The sequence below is a fragment of the Bos mutus genome, chromosome 1 (genome assembly GCF_027580195.1).
Source record: "Bos mutus isolate GX-2022 chromosome 1, NWIPB_WYAK_1.1, whole genome shotgun sequence".
NCBI classification, from domain to species: Eukaryota; Metazoa; Chordata; class Mammalia; order Artiodactyla; family Bovidae; genus Bos; species Bos mutus.
This window is the reverse complement of record NC_091617.1, coordinates 72153343-72169231: the sequence shown is the minus strand read 5'-3', so window position 1 is coordinate 72169231 and position 15889 is coordinate 72153343. Positions and strand designations below refer to the sequence as shown.

The 15889-nt window shown below is 44.8% G+C and overlaps 1 protein-coding gene across 3 annotated transcripts in view; it reads right to left on the bottom strand.

The window, feature by feature from the left end:
• Nucleotides 1-4774, bottom strand: part of ATP13A3 (ATPase 13A3) — a 79458-nt gene extending 74684 nt beyond the window's left edge. For 2 of the 3 annotated variants that reach the window (XM_070371505.1, XM_070371524.1), the window contains exons 1-2: nucleotides 4283-4774; nucleotides 3132-3175 (exon numbers count right to left, since the gene is read on the bottom strand). The gene's annotated coding sequence lies outside the window, so the exon portion shown is untranslated. The remainder of the gene's footprint in view (nucleotides 1-3131; nucleotides 3176-4282) is intronic. The other variant, XM_070371512.1, reaches the window with a different exon arrangement.
• Nucleotides 4775-15889: the final 11115 nt, after the last annotated feature.

The window sequence follows — 15889 nt, the reverse complement described above, 5'->3', positions numbered from 1 at the left end:
GCTAAGGTAGAACAGTTCTTCACTTCGCTATCAACAACAGTCAGAAATATTTTTATTTAAAAATTTTGAGAAAGATTATATAGACATCAGCAAGTTTCACATCATGTACTCAGGAAATTCTACTCTAACTCACTGTTCCTGGAAATTTTATTTCTAACCCAACTAATATCTGACTGTCAATGGCTTTTTTTTCCCCAGGGAGGTGGGGGGTTATGGAGGGCGTGGCTTGTGGGATCTTCGTCCCCCAACCAGGGACTGAACCCAGGCCCCTGGCAGTGGAAGCAGAGTCCTAACCACTGGACTGCCAGGCAATTCCCTCAACAGATTATTTAAAAGCAAGATCCATAGCAAGTAAGTGAAAGGGTTAACTAGACAAAAATTTTGATTAAGAGATTGATTACAACTTCCTTCACGCATTTCAGGTCACATGCAAAAAAGAGACTTCAAACAGAGTACTACTCCTTCCTGCATTCTCAGCTCATCCTAGTTTTAGTGGCCTTTGGTGACAGAAGGGGTGAAAGATGCATTTTCACCTGTAACTTCAAAGACACATGCCTCTGGGCAGCTCCATTCTCATAAATCTGCAAGAACTCTTCCCTTGGGGAGACACCTTATGGTACATTAAGTCCTTTTTAAATTTGGACAGTCTCTAAGTTTGTTATTTGAGTTAATGACTTACCATCTCACCTAGCAAAGGCCCCAATACAAGCCTTTGGGTTTAAGTATCATGAGGTCTGGTGTTAGGAAAGTTCTCTCTGGAGAGCTGGTCTATGGAAACTCTTCAGCATTCCTCATCCTTAACTTTCCTCACTCTCAGACATTTGACACCTGGCCAACTCTCCTTTTCCTTCATTCCACTTTTTTCCTTTCTTACTGAAGATCAAAAAGTAATTTCAACTCACCATTGTAATAGTGATCGTTTCTTCCAATTAGCATTTATTCATGACATTTCATATTATCTCTATGTTTAATCTTACTAATACAAATGTTTTTATCTCAATTTTATAATTACTAGTTACCATTAATTTCCCTGTGGCTTCCCTTGTGGCTCAGCTGGTAAAGAATCTGCCTGCAATGTGGGAGACCTGGGTTCGATCCCTGGGTTGGGAAGACCCCCTGGAGAAGGGAAAGGCTACCCACTGCAGTATTCTGGCCTAGAGAATTCCATGGACTGTATAGTCCATGGGGTTGCAAAGAGTCGGACATGACTCAACGACTTTTACTTCACCATTAATTCAACATATTCTACCTTATAAATGATACTGACTTTTCTCCAGATTAAAAAGCTTAGAACCTTTTATTTTTTAACCTCAATGTTAAAATACGTGGCCCAATTCTGATCCTCTCTTATTCCTCTACTCTCAACAAATGAAGATTAAAGACACTATCACACACACACACAAAAAGACGCTACCTATCATTTCCTTGCACATTACCTGGACTAGTTAAATGGGTCAATTAGAATACAGTTTGATAACTACAGATTTACTCTCTCCAACAAACCAGTGGTCTTCATTTCACACAGAAAAACTATGTTCCAAAACCAAAGACTAAATCTCATCAGCTAACTCTTAGATCCAGATTGAACCAGATGAGCTATCTAGCACATTCAGAACACATTCCATCACTGGAACAAACCTGAATATGTACCAAGTAGATCTCAGACATCAGACTGTGTTCCTTGAGCATACCACTGACAGTTGTTTTAAGAATGTTGTTTTCAGTAAGTGATAAGCTGCTAACTCCTATTCAATTTAAGATCCATTCACAAGGTCATCCGCTTAGATTACTCCGTATACCAGTGAACAGAAACCAGCTTTAAATGAACCAAGTAATCAATATCATTACGAAATTGTATTTCTGTCTCCTAAGATTTTAGAAATTACAACCCTCATTGTCATTTACAGGCATGAAGTTCCCATTTCCACCATCACCTAGACCAGTGGGAAAAGTTACAAAAGAAAGACAGAATTCCACAGGATGCCCCATATCACTCATCACTGCCCATTTCCTAGGACTGCCATCAACTTTAGCAATAAAGTATATTCACATCTTGAAACTTTATATTTACAGTGGTTACAAAACCACCATACTAAACAAGCACAGCCAGAGTCAGTATATAGAATTGAAGGGGCAAAAAAACTATTTACTACGTGCCAGGAAGAGTGCTCTTTCCTTTACATATGCTCTCAGCAGGTCCTCAAAACTGTGATGTAAGTACTAGTATTCTCCTTTGTTAATAAAACAAGAAAGAAAAAGAACAGGGAAGTTAAGCAAAGGAACAGTATGATAATTTTAATAACCAGAGCTACCCCAAATAAAGCTTCCTGGACAAAGAACTCAGCCCTCTTACTACATAATTTGAACACGGAGTCAAAGCAACGACTGTCAACTTTATTTTCAAAAGAAATTGCTACTTAATATTTTTATTATAACTGCACTACTTAGGATTTAAAGTAACCAGGATCAACATTTTTCCTACTCAATTCTCTGATCAAAAACAGGCTTTGTTGTTCTAATGTTCAAAAATCTCACTTAGCTGTCTCACCCTCACCTGATCTAATGGTGGGTAATGCAAAAACAAGGACACTAGCAAAAGTAAACTTGCATGACAGTGATTAATAATAGGCCCACTATTTCAAGCAACTGCCTTTAAAAGGGGTTGCTAAACCATAATGGGATGCTCACAAACTTTTATTTTGGCAACTATAGCCTATTCTGCAAAGCAACAATCCTAAGAATACCACATATATTCCAGTGAAACAAAATTAATACGTGTGCTGAATTTTAAGCAAAGGCAGAGCATTTTTAACTAGGTAATCACTCTTCAAAAGACAATCAAATCAGATTAGCAGCAGTCTTCAGAAAAGTGTTCATTTTGCAATAATCTTAAATGTTCCTGCATTTCTCAAAGATTTAAAAAAATTCTAACTTCCTGACTCAGAGATCCAAAATAGCCATTACATACACAAATGTTCTACTCATTTAGTTTGGAATCATGTGCAGGAAACCTAGGTTTGTGTTTCTAGGTTTACAACCCCATACCCATTCATTTTGCACTAATATAACCACTAAATATAGCTCTAAAACACTGATGATTAAAAGTAGTTAATTATGTGAGTGATTCATACCTCCTATGTCCAGACACCAAGATCCAAGGATGTTTCTTTCAGATCTATGGGAAAAGGAATGATAAACACCTGTTACAAAAGCTTTCCAAATTCGGAAGCTCTGAATTTTTGTCAATCCCCAATCACTGGTGGTGCTGGAGAAGACTCTTGAAAGTCCCTTGGACAGCAAGGAGATCAAACCAGTCAATCCTAAAAGAAATCAACCCTGAATACTCATTGGAAGGACCGATGCTGAAGAAGCTCCAATAGTTTGGTCACCTGATGCGAAGAGCCGACTCATTGGGAAAGATCCTGACGCTGGGATAGAAGGCAGAAGAAGAGGGCGACAGAGGATGAGATGGTTGGATGGCATCACCCGTTCAATGGACATGAATTTGGGCAAACTCCGAGACGGTGAGGGACACGGAGGCCTGGAGTGCCACAGTCCATGGGGTCGCAAAGAATCGGACACGACTTGATGAGCAAACAACAACAAAATCAGATTCCCTGGGCTCCCCACGCCCGCAAAAGGAAAAGAAAAAAACCAGGTCACACATCCATCAGAACCTAGCTTTTCGGAAGACGTGGGGAGAAGGAAAATCTATAAAGAGAGCGGTCACGTAACTACTGGAGGAAAGGGCCCTAGGTGTTTCTAGAGTCGAAGTGAGAGGCCTTTGGCAAGTTAAGTCACTTTTCCCCTCTGGGCCTCACTCGGCTTAATGCGGTGACTGGCAAGGCTATTACTCCGTGATTCCTCAGTAAGCACCCAAGCAAACCCATCAAGCTCCCTGCCAATACTGCTACCTTCGATCTCACCATCTCCATGACTTTCTAAAAGCGCTGGACCACCTCACCATCTCACTCTCAAATCCCAACACACTTGCCTCCCCAACTAGCGGCGTTTCCTATCCAGGCCTTCACACCCACAACGTGAAGCCCTTCTTCTCGCCGCACCTGTCCCAGACAATCAACAGTCTTAGCGCTCCCCTCCTCACCCTACACACACCTTTCCCGAAAAATGATGCCAATTCCGGCCCAAGGAGGCCGACCTGGTGCCCGCCACCCCCAACAATACCACTGACCTCTTCCAACCTCCCACATCACCACCACCACCCGCTCCACGTCCCGTTCACCCTGCCCTCCGCCGTGACGGGGAAGCTGGAGCCACTCACCTGGCGCCCCGGCGCCGTCTCCCGGGCGGCCTCCCGTCCGGAGCTGCCAAAGAGCCGTGTGGGGCCGGGGCCGGGTTCGCCGCTGTAGCCGCCGCCTCTTCACCTCAGCCCAGCCCCATCGCCCTCGGCCGGCGCCGGCGGCCGCGGGTCGCTCGAGCTCGAGGAGCCGCCGCCGCCGCGCGCTGCGGCTCCGGGTGAGGGGAGGGAGGCGCCGCGGCGGGGCCCGGGCCGAGCCGGGCGCTGGGGCGTCCGCGCTCTCCTCCTCTGCGCCCGCGGCGGCTGCGTGCAGCCGCAACAGGGCGAGAACAAGGGCGGGCGACAGGGGGAGATAGGCAGGGGAGGGGGGCGTTCTGCACTCCGAAACTGCCTCTCGCAGCCAGCGACGACGCGAACCCCCCTCCCCTCAGCGGTGGCGCCCGGATCAAGCTGCGGGGAGAGCCAGCGAGCGGACAGGAGAGCGCGCGCTGCTAGCTCGGGACTCCCGCGCCGGATGTGAGGTCACGTGCTTGCCTCATCCAGCGCGGAGGGCGGAGGGGCGCAGAGGGTACGCCGGGAGGGGCGGGGCCGGAGTGGGCGGGGGCGATGGCCAGGCCCCGCCCACATCTTCCCCTTCAGTCCCCTTTCCCCAGGCCAGAGCAGAAGAGAAAGAGGGAGTAAGAACGCTGCTGAGGAGCTGTGTGTTGGGTAGGTTACTAACGCAGGACGGCATTTTTTTTTTTTTGGCGGGAGGAGGTGATATTTGCCATCTTGGCCGCCGTGCAAAGACCAGTTTACAGTCCAAATCCTCATTTTATGAACAGGGAAACCGAGTTGTAGTGAGGGGCCTAGCCTGACTTGCCCAGAGTCAAGGTCACAGAGATAGCTTGTACAAGAATGATGGAGAGGAGGTCAGATCCTGGCTCGGCTCGCGGTTCCTTAACATTACACTCCCCCTTGCAGAAACCAAAAACTATAGATCGCATTTAACAACCGACTCAGCGGTGCCCAGCCTTGCGAGGAGGACTGGAAGGCTTACCCAAGAGAAAGCTCCCACGCGCCCACTACACCTCCTCCAGTGATAGGGATTTTCTTCCGACAGCGCTGGATGCAAATTAAATACTTCCCCTAGCAGAAGATTTATCTCGGGGTACAGAGATGAACAAATCTTCCGGCCGCGTGAGCAAATCGCAAATTCGATTTTCGCGGCGTCCCTTGGGCGACCCGCACAAGGAGCGCACTCAGCCACCTGTTGCCTCGGGCTCGATTTTCGCGGCGTCCCTTGGGCGACCCGCACAAGGAGCGCACTCAGCCACCTGCTGCCTCGGGCTCCGGCCATCTTTTCGCCCTAAGACTCTCGCCCGTGCCCTTTAGGCCCCACCATCACTGTTAGTGTCATTCACCTCGCGGCCAACAGAACTCCCATCTGCAGGGGCGGAAGTACGGAAGAGGCTCCGGACCTCTGGTGCACCGCCCTTGGGAGCTGTCAGGCTCTGGTTCCTGGCACATGATCCTACAAGTCGGGGGTTGCTACCCTTGATCCACGACACGTGGTGACACCTCATCTGAGACAGCACACACCCATGACATCGATGTCGCCTCACCAGGAGTCAGGAACACGCTCCTGGGCCTCTATGTCACCTGGAGCCGGACAGTTTACGCGCACTTCCTCGTACCGCGTCGTGTGGCGCACACTGTACCCAGATGGATCTGTAGCCCTCTCTCTAGCCCATGGGATCAGTCTCACTGTCTGTTTCCTCCCTCAAATGAGTAAATGAGATAAGGAGTGTGGTCGTTGTTGGGCAAACTATAAGAAGCTGTCTTGGTGGGGTTGAGCCCATAAAGCTTCCTTCCTCACCTCTCACTGCTACTTGGATCCTCGCTGTTTTCCCTCGGCCATTAAACAAGCTTAGCTCCTAAAAACAAAACTATGGCGCCCAACCTCCGCTCCAAGTACCCTCTCCAGTTAGCTTCCAAGGGCTCCACTCCCTCTCATGACCTCTTAAACAGTGGTCTCTCTGCTGTCTCCACTTCCTCATTTCTCCTCACTGGGCATTCCAGCTTCCCCTCTTCTCCCCAACACACACCCTTCCTCATCCTGCTTGGGTAAGAGAACCCCTGAGTTTCATTCTCCCAAATCTTAGTAGGCATTCTGCAGGCATTCTCTTTCTGGGTCTCTCTGTTACATTTGACAATTCAGATGACCCCCACCTTCTGGAATCTCAACATTCTCTTGGTTTGCAGAAGAGTATACTCTTCCAGTTCTCACATCTCAGTAAATAAGGCCTCTGCCTCCTTGGGGGGCATCCTTAAGTGCCACTAATTGTGAGTCTCCACCTTATATGCAAGACTCCAAACCCACAGTTCTTCTCATTCTACTCTTAGGAGATCACCTCCAACGTCACGTTGCAATTACCCAATCAGCAGTTGCAGCCCAGACCTCTTCCACAAGAGTTAGACCCAAATATCCAACTGCCTGCCAGGAAGCTCTAGATATCATAGGGGTGCCTCAAACTCAGCTTGTCCAAAACTAAACTTGCCCTCTGCCTTCAAAGCAGCCCTTCCCTCAGCTGTTGGCACCAGCATCCACAGCCATCAGAATTAGAAAGTTGAGAATGAATGTGAGTGTTTTTATTTTATTTTGGCCTTGCAGCAGGGCATGTGGCCTGACCAGGGATGGAACCTGCCCACCCATCCTGCTTCTTCCCCCTGCAGTGGAAGGCAAAGTCTTACCCACTGAACCATTAGAAAAGTCCAAGTGTGAGTCATTATTGATTCAGCCCCTTGTCTTATCCAATCATCTAGTCATTTCTATTTCACCTCCTTAATAAGCCTCAAATCTCTACCTCCATTTCCACTGGCAAACATTCCAGTCATCCTTTCCAACCTGAACTATTACAGTAGCCTCCTAACAATCTCTTCAGACAAATTCATCCTCCACTCAGCCTCCAGAGTGAACTATCTAAAACACAAACGTATCTAAAAGTCAAGTGGGCCCTATTAGAAAGCATCACTATGAACAAAGCTAGTGGAGGTGATGGAATTCCAGTTGAGCTCTTTCAAATCCTGAAAGATGATGCTGTGAAAGTGCTGCACTCAATATGCCAGCAAATTTGGAGAACCCAGCAGTGGCCACAGGACTGGAAAAGGTCAGTTTTCATTCCAATCCCAAAGAAAGGCAATGCCAAAGAATGCTCAAACTACCGCACAATTGCACTCATCTCACACGCTAGTAAAGTAATGCTCAAAATTCTCCAAGCCAGGCTTCAGCAATACGTGAACTGTGAACTTCCTGATTCAAGCTGGTTTTAGAAAAGGCAGAGGAACCAGAGATCAAATTGTCAATATCCGCTGGATGATGGAAAAAGCAAGAGAGTTCCAGAAAAACATCTATTTCTACTTTATTGACTATGCCAAAGCCTTTGACTGTGTGGATCACAATAAACTGTGGAAAATTCTGAAAGAGATGGGAATACCAGATCACTTGACCTGACTCTTGAGAAATCTGTATGCAAGTCAGGAAGCAACAGTTAGAACTGGACATGGAACAACAGACTGATTCCAAATAGGAAAAGGAGTACGTCAAGGCTGTATATTATCACCCTGCTTATTTAACTTATATGCAGAGTACATCATGAGAAACACTGGGCTGGAAGAAGCACAAGCTGGAATCAAGATTGCCTGAAGAAATATCAATAACCTCAGATATGCAGATGACACCACCCTCATGGCAGAAAGTGAAGAGGAACTCAAAAGCCTCTTGATGAAAGTGAAAGTGGAGAGTGAAAAAGTTGGCTTAAAGCTCAACATTCAGAAAACAAAGATCATGGCATCCGGTCCCATCACTTCATGGAAAATAGATGGAGAAACAGTGGAAACAGTGTCAAACTTTATTTTTTGGGGCTCCAAAATCACTGCAAATGGTGACTGCAGCCATGAAATTAAAGCTTACTCCTTGGAAGGAAAGTTATGACCAATCTAGATAGCATATTCAAAAGCAGAGACATTACTTTGCCAAAAAAGGTCCGTCTAGTCAAGGCTATGGTTTTTCCTGTGGTCATGTATGGATGTGAGAGTTGGACTGTGAAGGAGGCTGAGTGCCGAAGAATTGATGCTTTTGAACTGTGGTGTTGGAGAAGACTCTTGAGCGTCTTTTGGACTGCAAGGAGATCCAACCAGTCCATTCTGAAGGAGATCAGCCCTGGGATTTCTTTGGCAGAAATGATGCTAAAGCTGAAACTCCAATACTTTGGCCACCTGATGCGAAGAGTTGACTCATTGGAAAAGACTCTGATGCTGGGAGGGATTGAGGGCAGGAGGAGAAGGGGATGAAAGAAGATGAGATGGCTGGATGGCATCACTGACTCGATGGACGTGAGTCTGAGTGAACTCCGGGAGTTGGTGATGGACAGGGAGGCCTGGCGTGCTGCGATTCATGGGATCGCAAAGAGTTGGACACGACTGAGAAACTGAACTGAACTGATCTAAAATCCTGCAGGAGTTCCCCCTGGTGTCTTGCTGTTACATGTATCTCCAAGGAACGCAACAGGAACTTGTCAATGCACTCTTGCCTTTAAAAGACCACAGAGAGGTCCAAACTTCAAGAAACAGCCAACATCCCCAAAATAAGGCAACACATGGCCAAACAAGAAAAAGCTATAGGAAGAAAAAGGGCAATTGAATATTTCAAACAGTTTTCTGTTACAGATGTTCTGGGTAGGAAAGAACAGAATTTGGACACTGATGGGAGGAGCTCCTGAGTCACTGGGAAAAGCTTGAGCATGTTTATAGGTTAAGGGGAAAGATAAGCTAGAAAAGGAGAAGCCAAAGATGAAGGGAAAGGGAGTGGAGTGAAGCTTGAAAAGTTCTGGAAGGCTGGCTGGTTCTTGGCCCAAGATAATTCTGGGCCTGGACTTCTGTTCATGCTGAGCCCAGCCCTTCCCTCCTCTAATCCTACTCATTCCTTGAGACCCAACCTCCAATTACAACTCCAAATAAGTAACAGTCCTCCATGTGTGCATGTGCTTAGTCACTCAGTCATTTGGTAAGCTCTCACTTCACTTTCCACCCTTATTCTCGATTGTCTTCCCCTCTTACATCATCTTACCTTTCTAGTTCATTGGAAAAAAAAAATTGTAGACCATCAAGAGGGAACACCCACAAATCTATGCATTAACCCACACCGGCATGGAGTATCTCCTTCACTCACCTTTTTGCCGAGGGGCAGACAGTGCCTCCTTCCAAGAGCTCTAACCCTTTGTAAGTATAGTCCTGGGCCTCCCAAAGGTCACTGCTATTGCCAGCTCCAGTGGATACTTTTTAGTCTTTATCTCTCAGCCCTCTCAGCAACTTTATCTCCCATTCTTGAAACACTTTTATCTGGATGTCTCTTTCCTATTTCCACATCCCTCTTTGTGTGTATCATTTCAGACTCTTGTGGCTACTGCCTCTGTCTCACCTCTAAACGGTGCTGCTCCCCAAGGCTGAATGCAGGGCCCATTTTTCTGTTTGTACAGTCTGTGTGGATGTGTTGTTGGATTTTGGTCTTTGTTTTGGTTTGCTTTGGTTTTGTCATCTATGGACCTTACAAAACTTGTGGATGGGCTTCGGGAGGTCTATAAGTTCCTTAAACTTGAATGAAAACAAATACTTTTAAAGGAAGAAGTATAGCTTCTATCAGCTTTTCAAAGTCATCTGGAACCCCCCAAAAGGATAAGAGCACTTATCTATATTTGCTCCCCCAAATGATATCAATCACCATGGTGATAGCTATCATCTGTATGTACATTTATAACATAATGATATATATATGTATCTGTAGCCCGGGTCTCACTTCAGAATCCCTGGGCCGTATGTCCATGAGCCATATGTCACATAATTCCTCAGTAGTACCTCATCAATTCACTCATCCAAAACTCAACTCTTGCCCTTCTTCCCCAAACCAGACATTCACCTAGGCTTTCTGGTCTGGTGGCACTGTTACCTAACCAGCTCCACAAACCAGAAACCTAGGGGTCATTCTTTCCAATTCATTCTCAAATCCACTACAAATCCTTTCATATCTCACCATCTCTACTTCCACTAGAATAATTCAAGCCACCTGCATCTCTCACCTGGAACTACTGCCTTACCCTCCAACTGATTTTTCGAATTTCATCCTTGTTGTTGTTCAGTTGCCAAGTTGTGTCTCTTTGTGACTCCATGGACTGCAGCGTGCCAAGCTTCCCTGTCTTCCACTATCTCCCACAGTTTGCTCAAATTTATGTCCCTGAGGTCTATGATGCTATCTAACCATCTCATCTTCTGCCATCCTCTTCTCCTTCTGCCTTCAGTCTTTCCCAGTGTCAGGGTCTTTTCCAATGAGTTGGCTCTTCACATCAGGAAAGCCTGCCCTCCCAGAAACCATTTCATCCTTACCCATTTCCAATCCCATTCTTACACGACAGCAAAGTGAATTACTATGTGTGACTTGGAGCATAGCTTCTGATAAACATTTTCAATTGCTCCTTATTTCACTGAAAATAAAATGTGAACGTCTTTGACCTATAAAGTCCAGTGTTGGATGTGGCCTGCCCAACATTACACCTTTCCTGGCACTCCTGTCTTTCACCTTCCTCCCAGCCTAGATCTTTCCCCACTTTACCTCATTCTAATCACAAGCCTTCTTTCAGTTCTTCAAACAGATTGCACTTTCCTGCCCTCAGGGGCTTTGCACAACCATTTGTTTCTCTCTTTCCCTTGTTTCCTTGCTTGGCTAACCCTCTCAAATTCAGCTCTTGGCTTAAATATGTGTACATCAGTTCTTGATAAAGGCCTTCCCTAACTATTCGTTCTTTCCTTTATTTTCTGATGCCCTCCATTTATTTTCTTTATAACCATCATCCCAATTTTATTTACCTGTGAGTTTATGTATGTATTTAACACTATCTCCCCCACCAGATTTCAACTCTGTAAAGATGAGGACTTATTACGGTGCCAGAATTTTTCTAGAAGGGGCTTAAAAGTAGTAGTCTTTTTGAGAGAGGAAATGGTTTGTCTTGAGGCTATGTTTGCATGGCACTTTACATAAGACTGAAAAAGTTATCAGTTATCCATGTTTATAAAGGGCAAAGGAGTTTTGGAATTAAGGGGAAGGGACACAGAAAGCGTTTCCCCTGCCCTCCCAGGAAGCCATCTCTTCATGCTGCTGAGTTGGTTTGGTTTATCGCTACAGATCTAGCACTAGATGAAGCCTTGCATGGCCTTCCCAGGTGGCACTCATGCTGCTGCTAAGTTGCTTCAGTGGTGTCTGACTTTGGCGACCCTATGGACCATAGCCCGCCCGGCTCCTCTGTCCATGGGATTCTCCAGACAAGAATACTAAAGTGGGTTTCCATGCCCTCCTCCAGGGGATCTTCCCAACCAAGGGATTGATTACCACCTGATACTAGTGGTAAAGAACCTGCCTGCCAATGCCAGAGACATAAGAGACAGGTTCAATCCCTGAGTTGGAAAGATCCCCTGGAGGAGGCCATGGCAACCCACTCCAGTATTCTTGCCTGGAGAATCCACTGACAGAGGCGTCTGGCAGGCTATGGTCCATAGGGTTGCAGAGAGTCGAACACGACTGAAGCGACTGAGCGCACACTCGTGAAGCCTGACATATGGTAGACTGTCAAATGTTTGTTGTCAAATGTGAAAGAATGAATTTACAGTCTCAAACACCATCTCTGTTAAATGCCTTTCCTGACGCTCAGGCTAAGGATACCTATTCTGTTCATCTTTTCCACTACATTTACAGTCTTGAATGAGGACCTTGTTTGCTGTCTGTCTTCCATTAGTCTATGTTGCATTCATGTTTTTGCTTTTACAATTCTAACTACTTTCATATGGTATTTGGTCATTATAGCAATACCAACACTAAAAGCTGTAGCTACTAATATCTATATTTTTTATAGATGAAGAAATGGAGGTAGCTTTATATGTATCATTTCATTTAATCATTGGAATAATTCAGGAAGTAGGTACTATCATCATCTCAATGTTTGCAGATGAAACTGAGGAAAGCTTAAAATTTCATTTTACAGAGTAGGAAAAGATACTATTAATAAGTAACTCTCTTAAAGTCACAGAGCTAATAAACAACACACAGCCTGCATTCAACATAGGAAGCTTGGCTCCAGGGTCAAACTCTTGATCAGTAAAACCAAATGAAGCTGTAGGGATCCAGCCTCTGGGATCCAAACCCTTTGGATTATCTGTTGAAGCACCCAGACCCTGACTTTTCATGAGCAGATACCCAACTCATCCATCCTTAGCACCTAGATCAGATCAGATCAGTCGCTCAGTTGTGTCCAACTCTTTGCGACCCCATGAATTGCAGCACGCCAGGCCTCCCTGTCCATCACCAACTCCCAGAGTTCACTCAGACCATGTCCACTGAGTCAGTGAAGCCATCCAGCCATCTCATCCTCTGTCGTCCTCTTCTCCTCTTGCCCCTAATCCCTCCCAGCATCAGAGTCTTTTCCAATGAGTTAACTCTTCACATGAGGTGGCCAAAGTACTGGAGTTTCAGCTTTAGCATCATTCCTTCCAAAGAAATCCCAGGGCTGATCTCCTTCAGAATGGACTGGTTGGATCTCCTTGCAGTCCAAGGGAGGCTCAAGAGTCTTCTCCAACACCACAGTTCAAAAGCATCAATTCTTCAGCACTCAGCCTTCTTCACAGTCCAACTCTCACATCCATACATGACCACAGGAAAAACCATAGCCTTGACTAGACGAACCTTTGTTGGCAAAGTAATGCTTTGAATTACTTTGAAATTACTTTGAAAGTAATTCTGCTTTTGAATATGCTATCTAGGTTGGTCATAACTTTCCTTCCAAGGAGTAAGCATCTTTTAATTTCATGGCTGCAGTCACCATCTGCAGTGATTTTGGAGCCCCAAAAATAAAGTCTGACACTGTTTCCACTGTTTCCCCATCTATTTCCCATGAAGTGATGGGACGGATGCCATGATCTTCGTTTTCTGAATGTTGAGCTTTAAGCCAACTTTTTCACTCTCCACTTTCACTTTCATCAAGAGGCTTTTGAGTTCCTCTTCACTTTCTGCCATGAGGGTGGTGTCATCTGCATATCTGAGGTTATTGATATTTCTCCCGGCAATCTTGATTCCAGCTTGTGTTTCTTCCAGCCCAGCTTTTGTCATGATGTACTCTGCATATAAGTTAAATAAGCAGGGTGACAATATACAGCCTTGACGAACTCCTTTTCCTATTTGGAACCAGTCTGTTGTTCCATGTCCAGTTCTAACTGTTGCTTCCTGACCTGCATACAGATTTCTCAAAAGCTAGGTCAAGTGGTCTGGTATTCCCATCTCTTTCAGAATTTTCCACAGTTTATTGTGATCCACACAGTCAAAGGCTTTGGCATAGTCAATAAAGCAGAAATAGATGTTTTTCTGGAACTCTCTTGCTTTTTCCATCATCCAGCGGATGTTGGCAATTTGATCTCTGGTTCCTCTGCCTTTTCTAAAACCAGCTTGAACATCAGGAAGTTCACGGTTCACATATTGCTTGGAGAATTTTGAGCATTACTTTACTAGCGTGTGAGATGAGTGCAATTGTGCGGTAGTTTGAGCATTCTTTGGCATTGCCTTTCTTTGGGATTGGAATGAAAATTGACCTTTTCCAGTCCTGTGGCCACTGCTGGGTTCTCCAAATTTGCTGGCATACTGAGTGCAGCACTTTCACAGCATCATCTTTCAGGATTTGAAATAGCTCAACTGGAATTCTATCACCTCCACTAGCTTTGTTCGTAGTGATGCTTTCTAAGACCCACTTGACTTCACATTCCAGGATATCTGGTTCTAGGTCAGTGATCACACCATCGTGATTATCTGGGTCGTGAAGATCTTTTTTGTACAGTTCTTCTGTGTATCCTGCCACCTCTTCTTAATATCTTCTGCTTCTGTTAGGTCCATACCATTTCTGTCCTTTATCGAGCCCATCTTTGCATGAAATGTTCCTTTGGTATCTCTGATTTTCTTGAAGATATCTCTAGTCTTTCCCATTCTGTTGTTTTCCTCTATTTCTTTGCATTGATCGCTGAAGAAGGCTTTCTTATCTCTTCTTGCTATTCTTTGGAAATCTGTATTCAGATGATTATATCTTTCCTTTTCTCCTTTGCTTTTCGCTTCTCTTCTTTTCACAGCTATTTGTAAGGTATTAGCACCTATGTAGGACCCAGTTCATGATGGTACTCAGTAAGAAATATACTAAGTAAATGAATAACAAATTTTCAATGATTTTCACAATCACAATGCAAACTAACAATGAAATGACTAAGCTTCCCAGTTTTATAGAGAAGAAAAGTGAGGTTCACAAGTTCATAAGAGGAAGCGATTTGGCTTACTGGCCTTCTGGCTAATTCCAGCCTCTTTGGGATTTCTTCTGCTGCTTCCACAAAAGGCTAGAGGATGGTTTTGAGGAAGGGCTACACCTTAGGAAAAACTAAAAAAGAAAAAACAATTGCAAAAATGCCATAGCACTCATTGCCTTTCCTATGAAAACTGACCATTAAAGTACTTTATGGTGTTCATCTAACAAGCTCTCTATTCCCTTTAGTTCCTCCTAAGTCATTTTGTTCCTATTTAGCTTGAACCACACATGCCTCTGTGTTTGTGTGTGTGTGTGTGTGTGTGTTGGAACAAGAAGAGAAGGAGAGCTGTGAGTCAGATGTCTAGAAATCAGGGTCCAGAGGCCACCACAGACTCGTTTCTGTTGCTAAGCAAAGCATGTAATCTTTTCTGTCTCTGCCACAAGACAGAAAGCCAGGGATCTGCATTCTTCTCAGGCCACGGTGCCCTGGGATATGGTGGGTCACGTGCTACTGAATGTAGTTTTCAAACTCGCTGTTCAGACCATAGGACCCATACCTGGAGGAGTGCTCACTGCTGGCATGTAGCCCATCATGTGCTAGTGAACCAGTACCCCTGGAGGAAAAAAGCCCTGATTTGTGGCACCTGCCAATTTCGTGGTGTCAGTATTCCCACCACAGCCATATTCCAGCTATCAACAGTAAACACAGCTCACAAAATTCCTGAAAATGTAGCAATCTGCTCTAATGAGCCAACACAAATCAGTGCCAGCACACTACTGCTTATAGTACCTCCTTGCATGGATAGGGAGAGGAGAAATACAAGCTAAGCTGTTCCTGGGAATTTCCCTGTGTTTAGATATAATGATTTCACCTCTGAGGACAAAAAAGAGCAATGGTACTGGAGATGGGAAAACTAGGTTCCAATCTTAACCTTCTTAGAAGTAACATATTTATTTCTTAAAATTTAAATTTTAATAGGAATATTATTACCTACTTCACAGGATGGTTGGTTATCTAACAAACACTTATAAAGCACTTGGTTATCTAATGAACACTTATAAAGCACTTACTATCAGCTAAGCACTATTTAATCCCTTACATTTACTTATTTCATCTTCATAACAACAGTTTATAATCAAAGCTATGGTCTTTTCAGTAGTCATGTATGGATGTGAGAATTGGACCATAAAGAAGGCTGAGCACCAAAGAATTGATGCTTTTGAACTGTGGTGTTGGAGAAGACTCTTGAGAGTCCCTTGGACAGCAAGGAGA